Below are 13,880 nucleotides of genomic sequence, written 5' to 3'. Positions count from 1 at the left end.
CCTTTTTTTCCCCTTCTTGCTTTCTATTGGATTGTTAGGGATTTCTGTTTTTCACTTTACTTCTCTCTGCTTATTTGAAAGCTCTACAGCATGGTTTTCTTTCTTTAGGGGTCACTTTACCCTTTTACTTTTTAAATATGCATACATTTTTGTACATTTAAAAAATTTAATCTTCTGTATATCTTCTTCCTGAGAGGACCTTAACATGTTATAAATGCTCACTGAATAATTCTCATTGTTAATTAGAGTTTGGTTTTATCTTTTTAAATGCAATGTAATTATTTATTTTAAACAGTGAATTAAATCTATATTTTACTTGTATTTTTTCTCTTTTATCCTGTTGCATTCTTATGGATTCATTTTTTCTTTTGTTATTATATATTCAGGGGGTACATGTGCAGATTTATTATATAGGCATATTGTGTAATGATGAGGTTTGGGCTTCCAGCATACCCATCACCCAAACAGTGAACATTGAACCCAATAGGTAATTTTTCAATCTTTACCCTCTTTTAACCCTCCCCTCTTTTTGGATTCCCTTTGTCTGTTAATTTCATCTTTATGTTCATGTGTACCCATTGTTTAGGTCCCACTTAAAAGTAAAAACATGCCATATTTGATTTTCTGGGTTATTTCACTTAGGATAATGACCTCCAGCTCCATCTGTGTTGCTGCAGGAGACATGATTTCACTCTCTTTTATGGCCTCCTAGTATCCTGGATTCATTTTTCTACATGCTGAGGTGTATCCTCAAGTACTTGATACAACAATGGTCTAAGGGTGGGTGGCTTTCTTTTAATTTTAGCTTTGAGTAATACTTTAGCTGGGCATAACAGTCTAGATTACAATTTATTTTCTTCTTGGCACTTTAAAGATGTTATCCTGTTGTCTTCTGCCTAGAACACAATAAACAAAAATATTTTTGAATGAATGACATGTTGTTGCTGATAAGAATCTGCTGTCAGTCTATCAGTTGGTTCTTTGTTAGTAATTTGTTTTTTCTCTCTAGTGGCTTTTGCTACTTACTTAACTTTGTAGTCTATTGTGTTGTATCTAGGTGTTGATTCAACTTTATTTGTCCTGAATCCCATGTAGGACAAATAAATTCTTGATGTCAGGAATTCTAACTTTATTAAAATTCTCAACTTTTATATCTCCAAATAGGCTTTCCTTGTCTTTATGTGCAGTCCCCTTTTCTGCAATTTTTATCAGATAGATGATGGAGCCTCTCAGTTGTTCTGTGCTGTCTGCTCATTTCAGCAGCTTTACATTTCCTTTCTCATGTTTTAAATTTATAATGCTTGTATCTCCTGTTCTTTTTACATTTCTGCCAGTTGTTGTTTGCAGAAGTTTTATTTTTGAGGGAGGAAGGCAAGGAAATTTCCCCCTTACTACCTATTTGAAAATCCTAAACAAACTTCCATAAAAATAATTTCATAGGGAGAAAAATTCATGTTTAAATTGGTTGATCTTGTTCACTGTATTTCTTGGGATTAGAATTTATTTCTGTGTGTTTTGGAATTTTGGTATGCAGGCTTGTATTTGAGTTGGAGGATTCCAGCAAAAGTCTTTTCTTCCCCTCGCCCAGCATCTTTTCACATTAGATGAAATTGGGTATGAAATGGGAAAAGGAGCACCACATGAGCTCAGTTCCACGGAGTCATACTAGGTATGTCCTCTCTACTGTTTGAACTCCCTTAGGCTCATAGTCTCAGGAGCCAGATTCTTGCCTGCTGTGGTCGTAGAGGCCCGAGGGCCCATGGCCTCTCCTCTCTTACCACTTTCCCATTTCCTGCCTAAAAGTGTTTGCCATATTTAAAAGGTGTCAGTTACAGCCTTATGACTTTGTATATTTTCAGATTGTATTTATCATTGCTATGGATTTTGAGCCAGAGGGCTTATGTCAGTGATCAAATGTGTCATCTTTTTTTTTTTTTTTTTTTTGAGACAGAGTCTCGCTCTGTCGCCCAGGCTGGAGTGCAGTGACCGGATCTCAGCTCACTGCAAGCTCCGCCTCCCGGGTTTACGCCATTCTCCTGCCTCAGCCTCCCGAGTAGCTGGGACTACAGGCGCCCGCCACCTCGCTCAGCTAGTTTTTTGTACTATTTAGTAGAGACGGGGTTTCACCGTGTTCGCCAGGATGGTCTTGATCTCTTGACCTCGTGATCCGCCCGTCTCGGCCTCCCAAAGTGCTGGGATTACAGGCTTGAGCCACCGCGCCCGGCCAAATGTGTCATCTTGTTTGGAAGCAACTTGACTGGAAGTTGAGGCTAGACTTAGGGAATAACTGCTGGGAAAAAATGTAAAAGGGTAAGCATTGATTATTGATCAAGTGACTATATCATTTAATATTCAAACTCAGATACTTCTGAGAGTGACAGAAGACATTACTGGTAGTGATATAGGATTATAAGTGTAAGCCAGAGTTATTATAGGAATGTAGAATTCTGTGGTCACAGTGCTATAAAAGGACTGTCCTCTTTAAATTTTTAGAAAGGAATATTTATGATTCAATATCACAGATAGTTATTTTTATTTATGTTATAAGACAACGTTTTCTACAAGGAACACATGATTATTGTATAAACATAAAGGCCAGGAGTCTTTGAAAACATGGAGTATGGAGCTGAGAAAGAAGTGTGGGTATGAGTAAATCTGAAACTAATGTTAGTCATGAAGTTTTTCAGCAATATGTACCATTCCCTCTTTAAAATATTTACAGTATTACATCTCATAGTAGTTGGGCCTAATTTTCCAAAAAACAGCCAGAGGAAGAATGTCAGCAGTAGGAGTTAATTTTGAGGTAAAGTTGATGGGCACATTGTATCATAAGACTATGTCTTAACTACTATGACATACTATAATTCCTAATAAATCTTGTAAATAAGCATATATGAGAAATTTATAGCAGTTACGTCTTGCAAATATGGAATGAGTCAATATATAGAATTTGAATTACCCCTAGTAAAAGTAAAGCTTCATGTTATGCAAACACATTTCAGACTTTCTATGAGTTGCAGAACTTATATGTGTACCACACCTGCCTACATGTTTTGTCACTGGTGAGATGTGACAAAATGAGCTGTATTTACCATATCTTGGAAAGCCTATGATTCTAGTGATTGTTTCTAAATATAAATGTTATCAGCTTCTCAAGACAATTCATTTTATTCTCTATATCTGTATGTATATCAGCATAAAATTCGTGTGTGTGTGTGTTTGTGAGGATCAAAAACTCATAATGAATAACAGGCTTTAAATTTTTTCTACTTATTAGCATATTTCCCCAAGTCAACATAATTCTTGTTTTTCTCGTTTTAGAATAAGCTCCTGCCATCATGTTGGTCAAATAGAAGAAGAGCCATCTCATCTTTTGTTTGTTAGAGGGTTTCAATTATTTAATAAGCGCAAGTAATTAAGACATTAAGAATTAAAGTGGCTCCAAGAAGAGCTCTGAGACTCAGAACCGCAGTGTTGCCTAGGTTTCTGAGTTTGAATTTCAACATAAGTGTGAAAAGTTTCTGCTGCTGCTTCCTTCAAAAATTTTTAATAAGATCTAGTATTTTGACATACTAATCTGAATTGAGACTGAAAAATTACGTAAACTTTGGTTAATCAGATCGATTGTCAACTCCAGCTATATTGCTATTTCATTTTCTACTAAAATTTGAATTACTCATGTCACCAAATAGCTCAGCAAAAATGTTTAATTTTTGCATATATATAGTAAAAATAGTTGATAATGAGGTTCTAGGGGAAGAAGGATGTTGGGTGTGTGTATATATGTGAGAGAGAATGAGAGAAGGAATAGGAATGTATCAGGATAGAATGCTTCTAAAACCTCGTTTTCCAGTAACAGGTTGGATATGCTAATGTGGTCAAAAATAATAAAGAAATTATAATAGCTATTTCTGTCATAAATGCTTAATAGTCTTGCTCTCAGGTTACAAGATACACCTCAAGGAAGAGATAGTACAAACATAAGCTTCTTAATATAGGTCCGTAAGAAGTGGCATGATATAATATCTGGATATCTGGGTGGCCACTCTCATTTCTCACACAATAAGAATGAACTTTTTGGGAATAAAACTCACTCTCCATTAAATCTTTAGAATTTCCATCTCCATGTGTACAAGTTCGAATATTATTGATTTCTTCTTCTTTGGAAAATCAGCCCTTCAACTTTTCAAAGACAACTTGAAAATTGGACACCAATTCATATATAATGCATATATATTCTCCACTCCTGTCCAAACAGTCATTTTGTAGCTTCATAGTAGAAATATAATTAAAATTCTTAAATTGGGGAAAGTGCATGAATTATTATATAGTGCATCTCTTTATGTGACCAAAAATTGTGCTGTATTCTAGCAATCTGTATATAATTGTGAATAGTATCCATAATTACAATATTTATTTACAATTCCATTTAAGCTTCTGTAATTTTGAAGGAAATGGAAGAAATTTAGAATCTTGGAAGATCTTAAACCTGTGGTTTTGTTGTTTGTTTGTTTTCTGGGGTTGTTTTTGGTCAGGAGGCAGAGGGACGTGTTATATAGCACTTGATTCAGCAACATTCTATTTTCGAGTATCTTTTATTTTAAAAGTTTTGTTTATGTATAATGTACAATGTGTAATTGTAATTCCTATTTGGGTTTTATGAATTCTTTTTCTATTTCTGTGAAGTAAATCTATAAAGTTATTCTATTATGTGTCTGTAATACTGAGAAAGAGGATCCTTGTAAAAGTGGAAAGATAGGAAACCAATACCAGGTTGTTTCTCTGATCCAAGCTGGTTTTCAGCATAGCTCAGGACCCTCAGTAAATGCTTGTTGAGTGGAAGATTGTATGAACTTCATTGAGTATGGATTCTTAAAAATAATGATAAATTAAAAGAAAGGTTTTCATTGGGAAATCAGTATTTCAAAAAAATCAAATTAATAAATCCGGTCTTTTCTTTCAAGTTTTGTTAGTTTTTCTTGAAAATTTATGGAGTATATTTCAAAAGCTATTTTGGCAGAGGTGGTGTAATCTTCTAAAGCCAGCTGGCACATTTATAGGATGTCAGGCTAGCCCATCAGGTAAAGTGTCCACTGTGGCAGTCACAGATCCATGCATCAGATGGGAAGAGTGTGATCAGTGCAGCATGCACGTATAGTCAGGTACCAGTGGGAGCTGTGCAGGAAGAGGATTATTCCAAGAAGCGAGGACCTATATGATCTTGTGGAAGGTGAACATATCCATGGGATGGGAAAAATAATATATACATAGGGAGAGAGAACTGAAATACCATCTTACTGGTGTAAACCATTTTGTTAGTATCAGCATTATTGTTGATATTCACATCTGTATGATCCATCCGATCAAGATGGGTTAGCTGTCAAGTCATCAAGATTGACTTACGACATTTTTATGATCTGTCCTTTCAAACCTTATGGTTCTAAATTTTCACTGTTTGCATGCACTTTCGTGTATAAATCTGCATCTGGAAAGACTGATATTTCTCTAAGGCAGCGGTCAGCAGGTATTTTTTGTAAGGGGCAAGGTAGTAAATATTTTGGACCATAGAGCCATGGCTGCAGTTACCCAGCTCTGCCATTGCAATGAAAAAGCAGCCGTCCATGAGGTGTAAATGAAAGATGTAGCTATTAGCTTTCTGTTGGCTCAGCTGTACCAATAGGAGCATGAAACAGGCTGTAGTTTGCCAGTCGCTCCTTGCCATATCCTCTTCTGTCATTAGCTATCCGTCTTGGGGTTCGTTCTGCTGTATGCTGTATCTACAGGTTCTTGTTTGGTGGTCTGCCTCTTTGCTTCTTATGCCTCACTGACCTTCTTGTAGGAGAAGCTTGTGGGGACTTCCATACATCTTTCAAGTTCAGATTTAGGAAAATGTGTGTCACCTCTGCCCTTCTTTCCTGTTCCTCACATATGGAGGCAGTGATGCCCTTTACTCTTCTGCCCAGAGAATCCTGGTTCCAGAGCCAGCTTTGACCAGAGCTTGACCCATACTGGGGGAACTTAGCTCTGGAAGCTGGCAGGGTGTGGGATGAGTGACTGGTGCCAGGTAGGTCTGGGGAGATAAATAGATAGATAGATAGATAGATAGATAGATAGATAGATAGATAGATAGCTTGATAATCCCAAATCCCAAAACTGAAATGCTCTCAAATCTGAAACTCTTTGAGCACCAATATGACTGTCAAAATAAATGCTCTTTGGAGCATTTCAGATTTTGGATTAGGGATGCTCAACTGGTATAATGCAAATATTCCAAAATCTGAAAAAAATTGGAAATCTGAAACACTTCTGGCCCCAAGCCTTTTGGATGAGGGACAATCTGTATATATAGAAAGAGAACTGATATAATGTATCTTTTTGGTGTGTGTTGTTGGTATGGACCATTTTATTAGTTACCAACATTAGTATTGTTGACATCCACATCTGGGCAAGGTTGTGTGACTGGCAAACCGGACCCTCCACCCTCTCGGGTTCACAGGCCTTTCTTCCTCTGCAGGGAGTGGGACCTTGCCTGTTTGCCTGGACACAGGGACTTATTGTTCCCAAGAGTCCTGGATTCCCTTCCTCATCTCTTCACCATGGCTGAAGTGCTGCTCTTAATGGGCAGATTGCTCTCAACTGACTCTGTTCTTTTTTCTTTTTTTTTTGATAACTTGACTAGTTCTTTACTTATTAAATAAATTAAATGTTCTTGTTTTGTTTTTATTATACTTTAAGTTCTAGGGTACATGTGCACAACGTGCAGGTTTGACTCTGTTCTTTAAGTACCAGTGACGTCCCCATCTTCTGTGTGCTGCCCAATTACATGATTCCATCTCTTGGCCATTACTAGGCTCTCAGAGCTGGCCTGACCCAAATCTCTTTGCACTTTCTTGCCACCTTCCATCCCCCCTGCCCCTGTGCCTTGACCTCTCACTGACCCTTATTCCTGAGGGCTCTTGCCTTCACTGTCAGGCCAGCATGAGTTTTGCCAAAGTACAGATTCTTTTCAGTGGAGTGGTATATAATTTGATTTTTTGTTCAAACTCCTACATTTTATAGTCATTGGTAGTTAAATTACAAATAAATCTTACACTAAAATTTGTTTTATTTTATTTTTATTTTTTGAGATAGAGTTTCGCTTTTTCACCTAGGCTGGAATGCAGTAGCATGGTCTTAGCTCACTGTGACCTCTGCCTCCCAGGTTCAAGCAGTCCTCCTGCCTCACCCTCCCAAGTAGCTAAGATTACAGGTGCCCGCCACCACGCCGGTCTAATTTTTTGAGTAGAGACGGGGTTTCACTATGTTGTCTAGGCTGGTCTCAAACTCCTGTCCTCAGATGATTGGCCCACCTTGGCCTCCCAAAGTGCTGGGATTACAGGTGTGAGCCACAGCACCTGGGCTTTAAAATATTTTTTTAAGGAACCTCATCATCAATGCTCAAAGATAGTCAAAATAAATTAAAGCTGTAGAAAAGGACCAGTGGGGCCTCATATTGGTCATGGAACACAGGGAGCAATTTGAAATTAACAGGAAATAAAACTAATGTTAATTGGATTGTTTTTCCCCGAGTAACAAAGACATATTAGGAGGATTTCTGCTCCTAAATTGCCTTTTACTATCCTAGAGTCAAAATGCTTGATCCAATTCAGTAAATGGAATTGTATAAGGGACTAGTGATGCTTTACCTTTTATATCAGAAAAATTCTCAGAATACACATAAGTGGAAGTTATTCTTTTATTATAAAATCTGTCTGTAGAGGCTCCCTCCTGTGTTTATGGATGAGAGAGAGGAAATGATACGTGCTTAAAAGATTAGTTAGGAAGCCATTGTGATTGTCCAGATGATAGCCTGGGCAGGATAGTAAAAGCAAAATGGAAAAAAATCCTAGAGACTATAGAGTTGTCAGTGTCACTTTCATATGGGTCACATTGGTAAACTTTTAATAAAGCTCAGGATTATTTACATAACCAGTGTAATTCTCTGGGATCAAGGTCTGAATAAGTTAGAGTCTTTGGGAAAGCAATCTTCGAGCAGAGACTAAGAGTGGTACCAAGAAGTCAGACTACCTGATGTTAAAGCCTGGTTCTGTGCCTGAGTATGGGAAGATTATTTAACCTCTCTGTGCTTAGTTTTCTTATCTTTAAAATAGTACAGTGAAGAATCAACAATATCACAGAGTTGATTATTTGGGGATTAAATGAAACAATACAAATAAGACACTTAGAACACTTAAAATGTTATCATTATTGTTGTTATTATTTGGAGTCACATACACATGGTTTTAAATCACTCCTCCACTATTTACTAGCTGTATGGCTGTGAGAAAATTAAATAAACTCTCTAAGTACCCTTCTGTTTATTGTGGGGGTTGTTTGCATAGGATGGCTTTAGAGATTTGTTCAGATCAATGTAGGTAGTCTTCTAACACATAGAATATGGCTCAATAAATGGCAGCACTAATTTTCATTTCCTAAAGAGAAAAATACTTGGTTTAAATAACCTGATTGATTTTAGGGAGAGAATAAAATACATGTAGAAGTGAAATCTATCTACTGTATGTCATTTATTCAAAATTAATTTCAGATTTCCTTCCACTGACAAATATATTTAAATGTACTGAATAATTAAATTCAGTTTAGTATTTTGTATGGATAGACAAATAGATAAAAACAAACAAACAAAAAAGCAAACCCAGACAAATGCATATATAAAGGGTTGTCTCTCCAAACCCAATATTGGTAAATTTTAAAATCTTGAAGATGAATCATTTTGATGAAAACACAGGTTTGCAGAAGATACTAGATTGTTACAGGTAAATGTCTGGCTTATAAAAACGGTACTGGATATTCATGCAAAAGCTCCCAACTGATATTAACTTAAAATGAAATTCAAATCATTTCAACAAATAGAGGGCCACCTGAGTGCAAAGAAATTTTCCCACTCAGTGTGTTTCTATGTGTCTTTTATTAATTTGTCTAATTCTTTTTAAAACACTTATAAGCAGAAACCTTTCTTAGAGTAATATGATCCTTCACTTTAAATCTGAAGGTAAATTTCCTTTTATTTGCTCCAACTGTACATTTCTCTGGTGTCAACAACAATTAATTCTAGTAAAATATGACTTGACGATTCTTTGGTCTGATTTTATGTCATCCAAACTTTTTAAAGTTGTTAAGTTTTTCTGAACTTATTTTTTCCAATGTGTATTTTCCCAACATAAATAGGATCCATGTTAATAGTCTTATTATGTGCTAGCAAATCCATGCCCAGTCTAGAGTGCAATGACTGCCAGTCTGTTGAGTAACTACTATGCCATTTTTACAACTGCTATAGAGGAATAAAGAAGAAATGATAATGTGTAACCTCTCATGAAAGAGCTGAAATTCTGACCGGAGAATTTGAAATCAAATGACAATTTTTGTTGCATAGTTTTGTTTTGTTTTTACAATTTGGGTAAACCTTTGATACCATGAGTATTTACTATGTAAGTGAACAAGTCACAAGCCTCAGTTAATACAGAAATCTCAGAAATAGTCACTATTGATTGAATAATTAACCTAGATTATTTCTGTGAGAAATGTGGATGCCCATGAATGATGTTACATTGCATATGTCTTCTAGTAAAATTGTTTCTAGTTCATACCAATAAAATGAAATATAATGGTGCTTGGGATTTCTCAAAAGGACTCATATTTCCCCATAAATATCCTGGGTCTAACATACTTGACATCTGCCATTGTAGTAGTGTACAGTATATACTTACATATAAATTGGCATGGTAAAAATCACATAAGAACTAATAGGAATTATTTATAGAAGTGAATGGTGACATGATGTCAAATAATTCTGAAATGGTGTGTTTGGGATCAATTCTAAAGAAGGAACATGATTTGGAGACTCAGGTTGCATAGGAATGAACAAGAGTTATCTAAGAAAGATGATTGAATTGGGCCAGAGTCAGGAACTTGACCATTTAATGAAACAATGTACAGTGAGGCAGGAGAGCAGGAGAGAAAAGATAAAAGGAATGGAAGGTCTCAAGAGAGTTGGAAAGGGTATCTATAAGAACTTCTAATCATAGCAGCTGACTAAAAGTGGAATGAGCTTCCTAGCAAAGTTGTGACATCCACTAATAGAGATAATCAAGTCAAAAGCGTCTCCTTATAGGATGTTGTTTCAGGAATTCATACACTGGATAGAAGACAAACTAGATGCTTTCTAAGATATGTTCTACCTCTGAAATGCTGTGATTCTCCTATTTGTATTGCTGTTTAGCCAATGAATATAGTGTGTGAAAGATATGACAACACAATTGATTGCTCTGTAATTATAAATTACCCCCTCTGCTAATTACAATGAAGTTTTTGGAAGATTTTTTAAATGAAGCAGTACATTTCTTTATGGGAAGATTATGTCACGTTTTCTAACTGATTTTGTAAATCCCATTAAAAAAACTCCTCTGTTATTAGAAATGACAAATATCAAAACTACAATTTTAGTCTGAAATATAAATATATATATATTTCAGTAAATATATAAAAATATATATATTATATATAAATATGTATTTATATAATATATAAATGTATACATTAAATATAAATATATTAAAAAGTGTGTATATATACTTTTTGGGGGATAAGAAGCATTAAAATAAATGAAGTAGAATAATTAAAAGCTGTATGTTTAGCTGGTAATTTTTGGAATGGCACAGATTTTGTCATACACTGTGGTATTCAGAAAAGCCCAGATTTGTCCCAAGTAAATAAAGAAATGTCTTTTAAATGCTTTCACCTCTAAAAGACTGGTTTAGTGGTTTTAATACTTTCTTATGTTGATATATCAGGATATGTATCTTGTGCAAAGTGTGGCAAGAACAGTATGTTTACATCAGTGAAGTATGTGGTAACTGGAAGGGCCTAAAAATTGTGATTTATGTTGGCTCATGACATTTTTTTTTTTTAAGTACATTGACTTTGTGAGAATTTTTATATAAGTAAATCAAACAAATTCTGGTTTTCATTTCTAATGCTATTTGATTATTTTGTATAATCAAACTTTTTTTTTTTGCACCAGAAGTAGTGTAATGATTAATATATCCTACCTCATACTTATTTTAAAGATGAAATTTTAGGTTTTTAATTCAAAGACCCCATTGTATACTTATCCTATAAAATGAATGGGCTCTGTGCATTAAAATTTTTTGCCAAATATATATGGTTTTGTGAAATGACAAAATGACTAAAGGATGGCTCAGAATCTCTAATGGACTTTTAAAAATTGGTGAAATATCAGAAATCTTGGGAATGTATGACTTTGGAGAAGGATAATGCGTAGTAGTGATCACTATCATTTATTATCAGCAGAATGGCAGAACCCAATAAATAATTCACTGTCTTAAGGACCTGCTGATACCTAGTGAATCCCTGTGTCATCATCAGCATTATTTAAAAGATGGCACAGAAGGTAACATCTGGGAGCCAATTCATCATTTAATTAAATTATCCTGTAATGAAATCTTCTGTAATGAGATTAATTTTAATTATTAATCAGGAGTTGACATGGGCACAAGGCATCATGAATAATAAATGAAAGGCTGTGTCTGTTCCATTTCTAAGAAAGGACCTACTTTACTGTGGCGGTGCTTTTTATACAGCCGTGCTGAGTCCTCACAATGTGCCATCCAAGAAGATGGCTTGATTTTTATTTCAGAACCTAGAGAGAGGATAATTGACCAATGCCTTCAGATTTGGATTCCAAATTGTTGAAGCAATTTTAAATTTTAAAAATATTTTGAGGATGTCAAGAATAGAAAATGCTTTTCAGAGCATTTGGGGATTCCTAATTCAGGGACAAAAATGTCACCTTTTAAAGGCCAAAAATAGGTAATGCAGTCACATTCTGGTATCAACTATAGGTATGTTATTGTGCTCTTGTGTAGATGGTCTGTCAGTTCCTGACCCCCCCAGATCTGCACCAGTGGAGGGTCACTGCCTCCGACCAGAGTTATATGGGTACTAAGGAGAAGGCAAATCAGCGGACTTACCTATAATTCAGTGGGAACTCAGCAGTGCCCTGGAGTACTGGCTCTCCACGTGGTCACCAAACAGAAGCCTTCCTCGAGACTCTGGCCATATCGCCCAGTTCTTTTGGCTTCTCCTTTCCCTTAGTTGCCTGAATGGAAGATGGCCATAAAGAGGAGGCTTGAGTCCAGTTCTTTGAGGCCATGGAAATCAGGGTTAGGGCCAAAGTAACAGGAAAGCAGACAGAGGGTCTTTAAGAACAAAACAAAACAGAACCTGTTTGTCTCATCCCCCTAAATTAAAGCTCTTCATTGGATTTTTAATTTTATTTGAACTAAACTCAAAGCTTCTCCCACTCCTTCAGCTTTATTTCAGCCTATGCCTGTTGTGCCTCCTTTTCCCACTTCTCTCACCCCTGTGCGTTCTCCTTGGCCTACATATTCATTGTGCTACACTCTGTGTGATATTATTTTAGGAATTGGAAAGTGCCAAGACTTCTTCGACTTTGAGGCTTTCTTTTCTTTCTTTTTCTTTTCTTTTCTTTTTTTTTGAGACCAGTCTTGCTTTGTCACCAGTGTCACCAGGCTGGAGTGCAGTGGCTGTGTCTTGGCTCACTGCTGTCTCCGCCTCCTGAGTTCAAGCTATTCCCCTGCCTCAGCCTCATGAGTAGCTGGGACTACAGGTATGCGCCACCATGCCCAGATACTTTTTTTTTTTTTTTTTTTTTTTTAATATTTTAGTGGAGACGGAGTTTCACCATGTTGGCCAGGATGGTCTCAATGTCCTGACCTCGTGATCCACCCACGTTGGCCCCCCAAAGTGCTGGGATTGTAGGTGTGAGCCACCATGCCCGACCTGAGGCTTTCTTATGTGCAGTTGTTTAATCAATTCAGTTTCTGCTGCCTTCTCTTGGATTTTTCCAGATGTGCTCCTACTCATCCTTCAGGACCTAGCTTAAATGTCGCGTCCACTGAGAAGCCTTCCCAGATTCCCAGTCTAATTTCTTCCAGTTTGTTATATTCTCTCATGGCATCCATTGATTCATTCAATATTGTGCTAAATTATTTTAGACCTACCATGTGCCAAGGCTTTTGCTTTCCTTCCTACAACTTATCAAAATGTGTAATTATATAGTCATCCTCTATGATTATTGATTTATCTCTCCCACTAGACTGTAGTAAGCCTTGAGAAGGCAACGATCATGCTGAAACCTTGGCACCTTGCCTGGTACATAGTATTCCCTTAATGAATACTTGATAAATGAATGAAAACAACAGAGATGAGAACTTAACAATTTAATCTGTCAGACACTTGAAGGAGCCCCCTTAAGAGGCAATGCGTTTTCCATCCATGGAAATGTTTAAAAAGAGACTAGACAACTCTGTTAGATTTGCCTCCAGAGAGAGGACTGACGCATGAGAAAGGAAATTCAAATAGATGATCATAACAGTTTACTCTAATTCTGTGTGGTGGTGGTTCCAACAGCTAGGAAATAATCAATCAATAGTTGCTTATTAATTGACTAAGACATTGTATCTACTTGGTGACAGTCTCTCAATATTTGCTTTCTTGAAGAAATTGAATATTGTTTCTAATTTATTCTTTAAGCATTTATTCAGAATACTGTGAAAACTGAGACAACTGGTTCAATGTTTTAGCCACAGCAATGTCTAACACCAAAGAATCCCTGATTCTTTTTTTCCTTTTTTTATACTAATTGTGTTAGCAAGAACACTTGTCTTAATATATTACAATAGTGATGAATGTATAGAAAAAGGAAAATAAGTAACATGATAATTGTAGTGAGGAATATCTGATTAGGTTGTACTATAAATTTTGAGCGTTACTACTATGTA

The 13,880-nt window shown here is 36.1% G+C and overlaps 1 protein-coding gene across 14 annotated transcripts in view; it reads left to right on the top strand.

Moving 5' to 3' along the window:
• The window catches only part of EYA4 (EYA transcriptional coactivator and phosphatase 4), a 282,485-nt gene that overhangs the window by 82,342 nt on the left and 186,263 nt on the right, over positions 1 to 13,880 (top strand). The gene's annotated exons all lie outside the window — the stretch shown is intronic.

This window comes from Macaca thibetana, chromosome 4 (genome assembly GCF_024542745.1).
Source record: "Macaca thibetana thibetana isolate TM-01 chromosome 4, ASM2454274v1, whole genome shotgun sequence".
Taxonomy (NCBI): domain Eukaryota; kingdom Metazoa; phylum Chordata; class Mammalia; order Primates; family Cercopithecidae; genus Macaca; species Macaca thibetana.
This window is presented reverse-complemented; position numbering and strand designations above follow the sequence as displayed.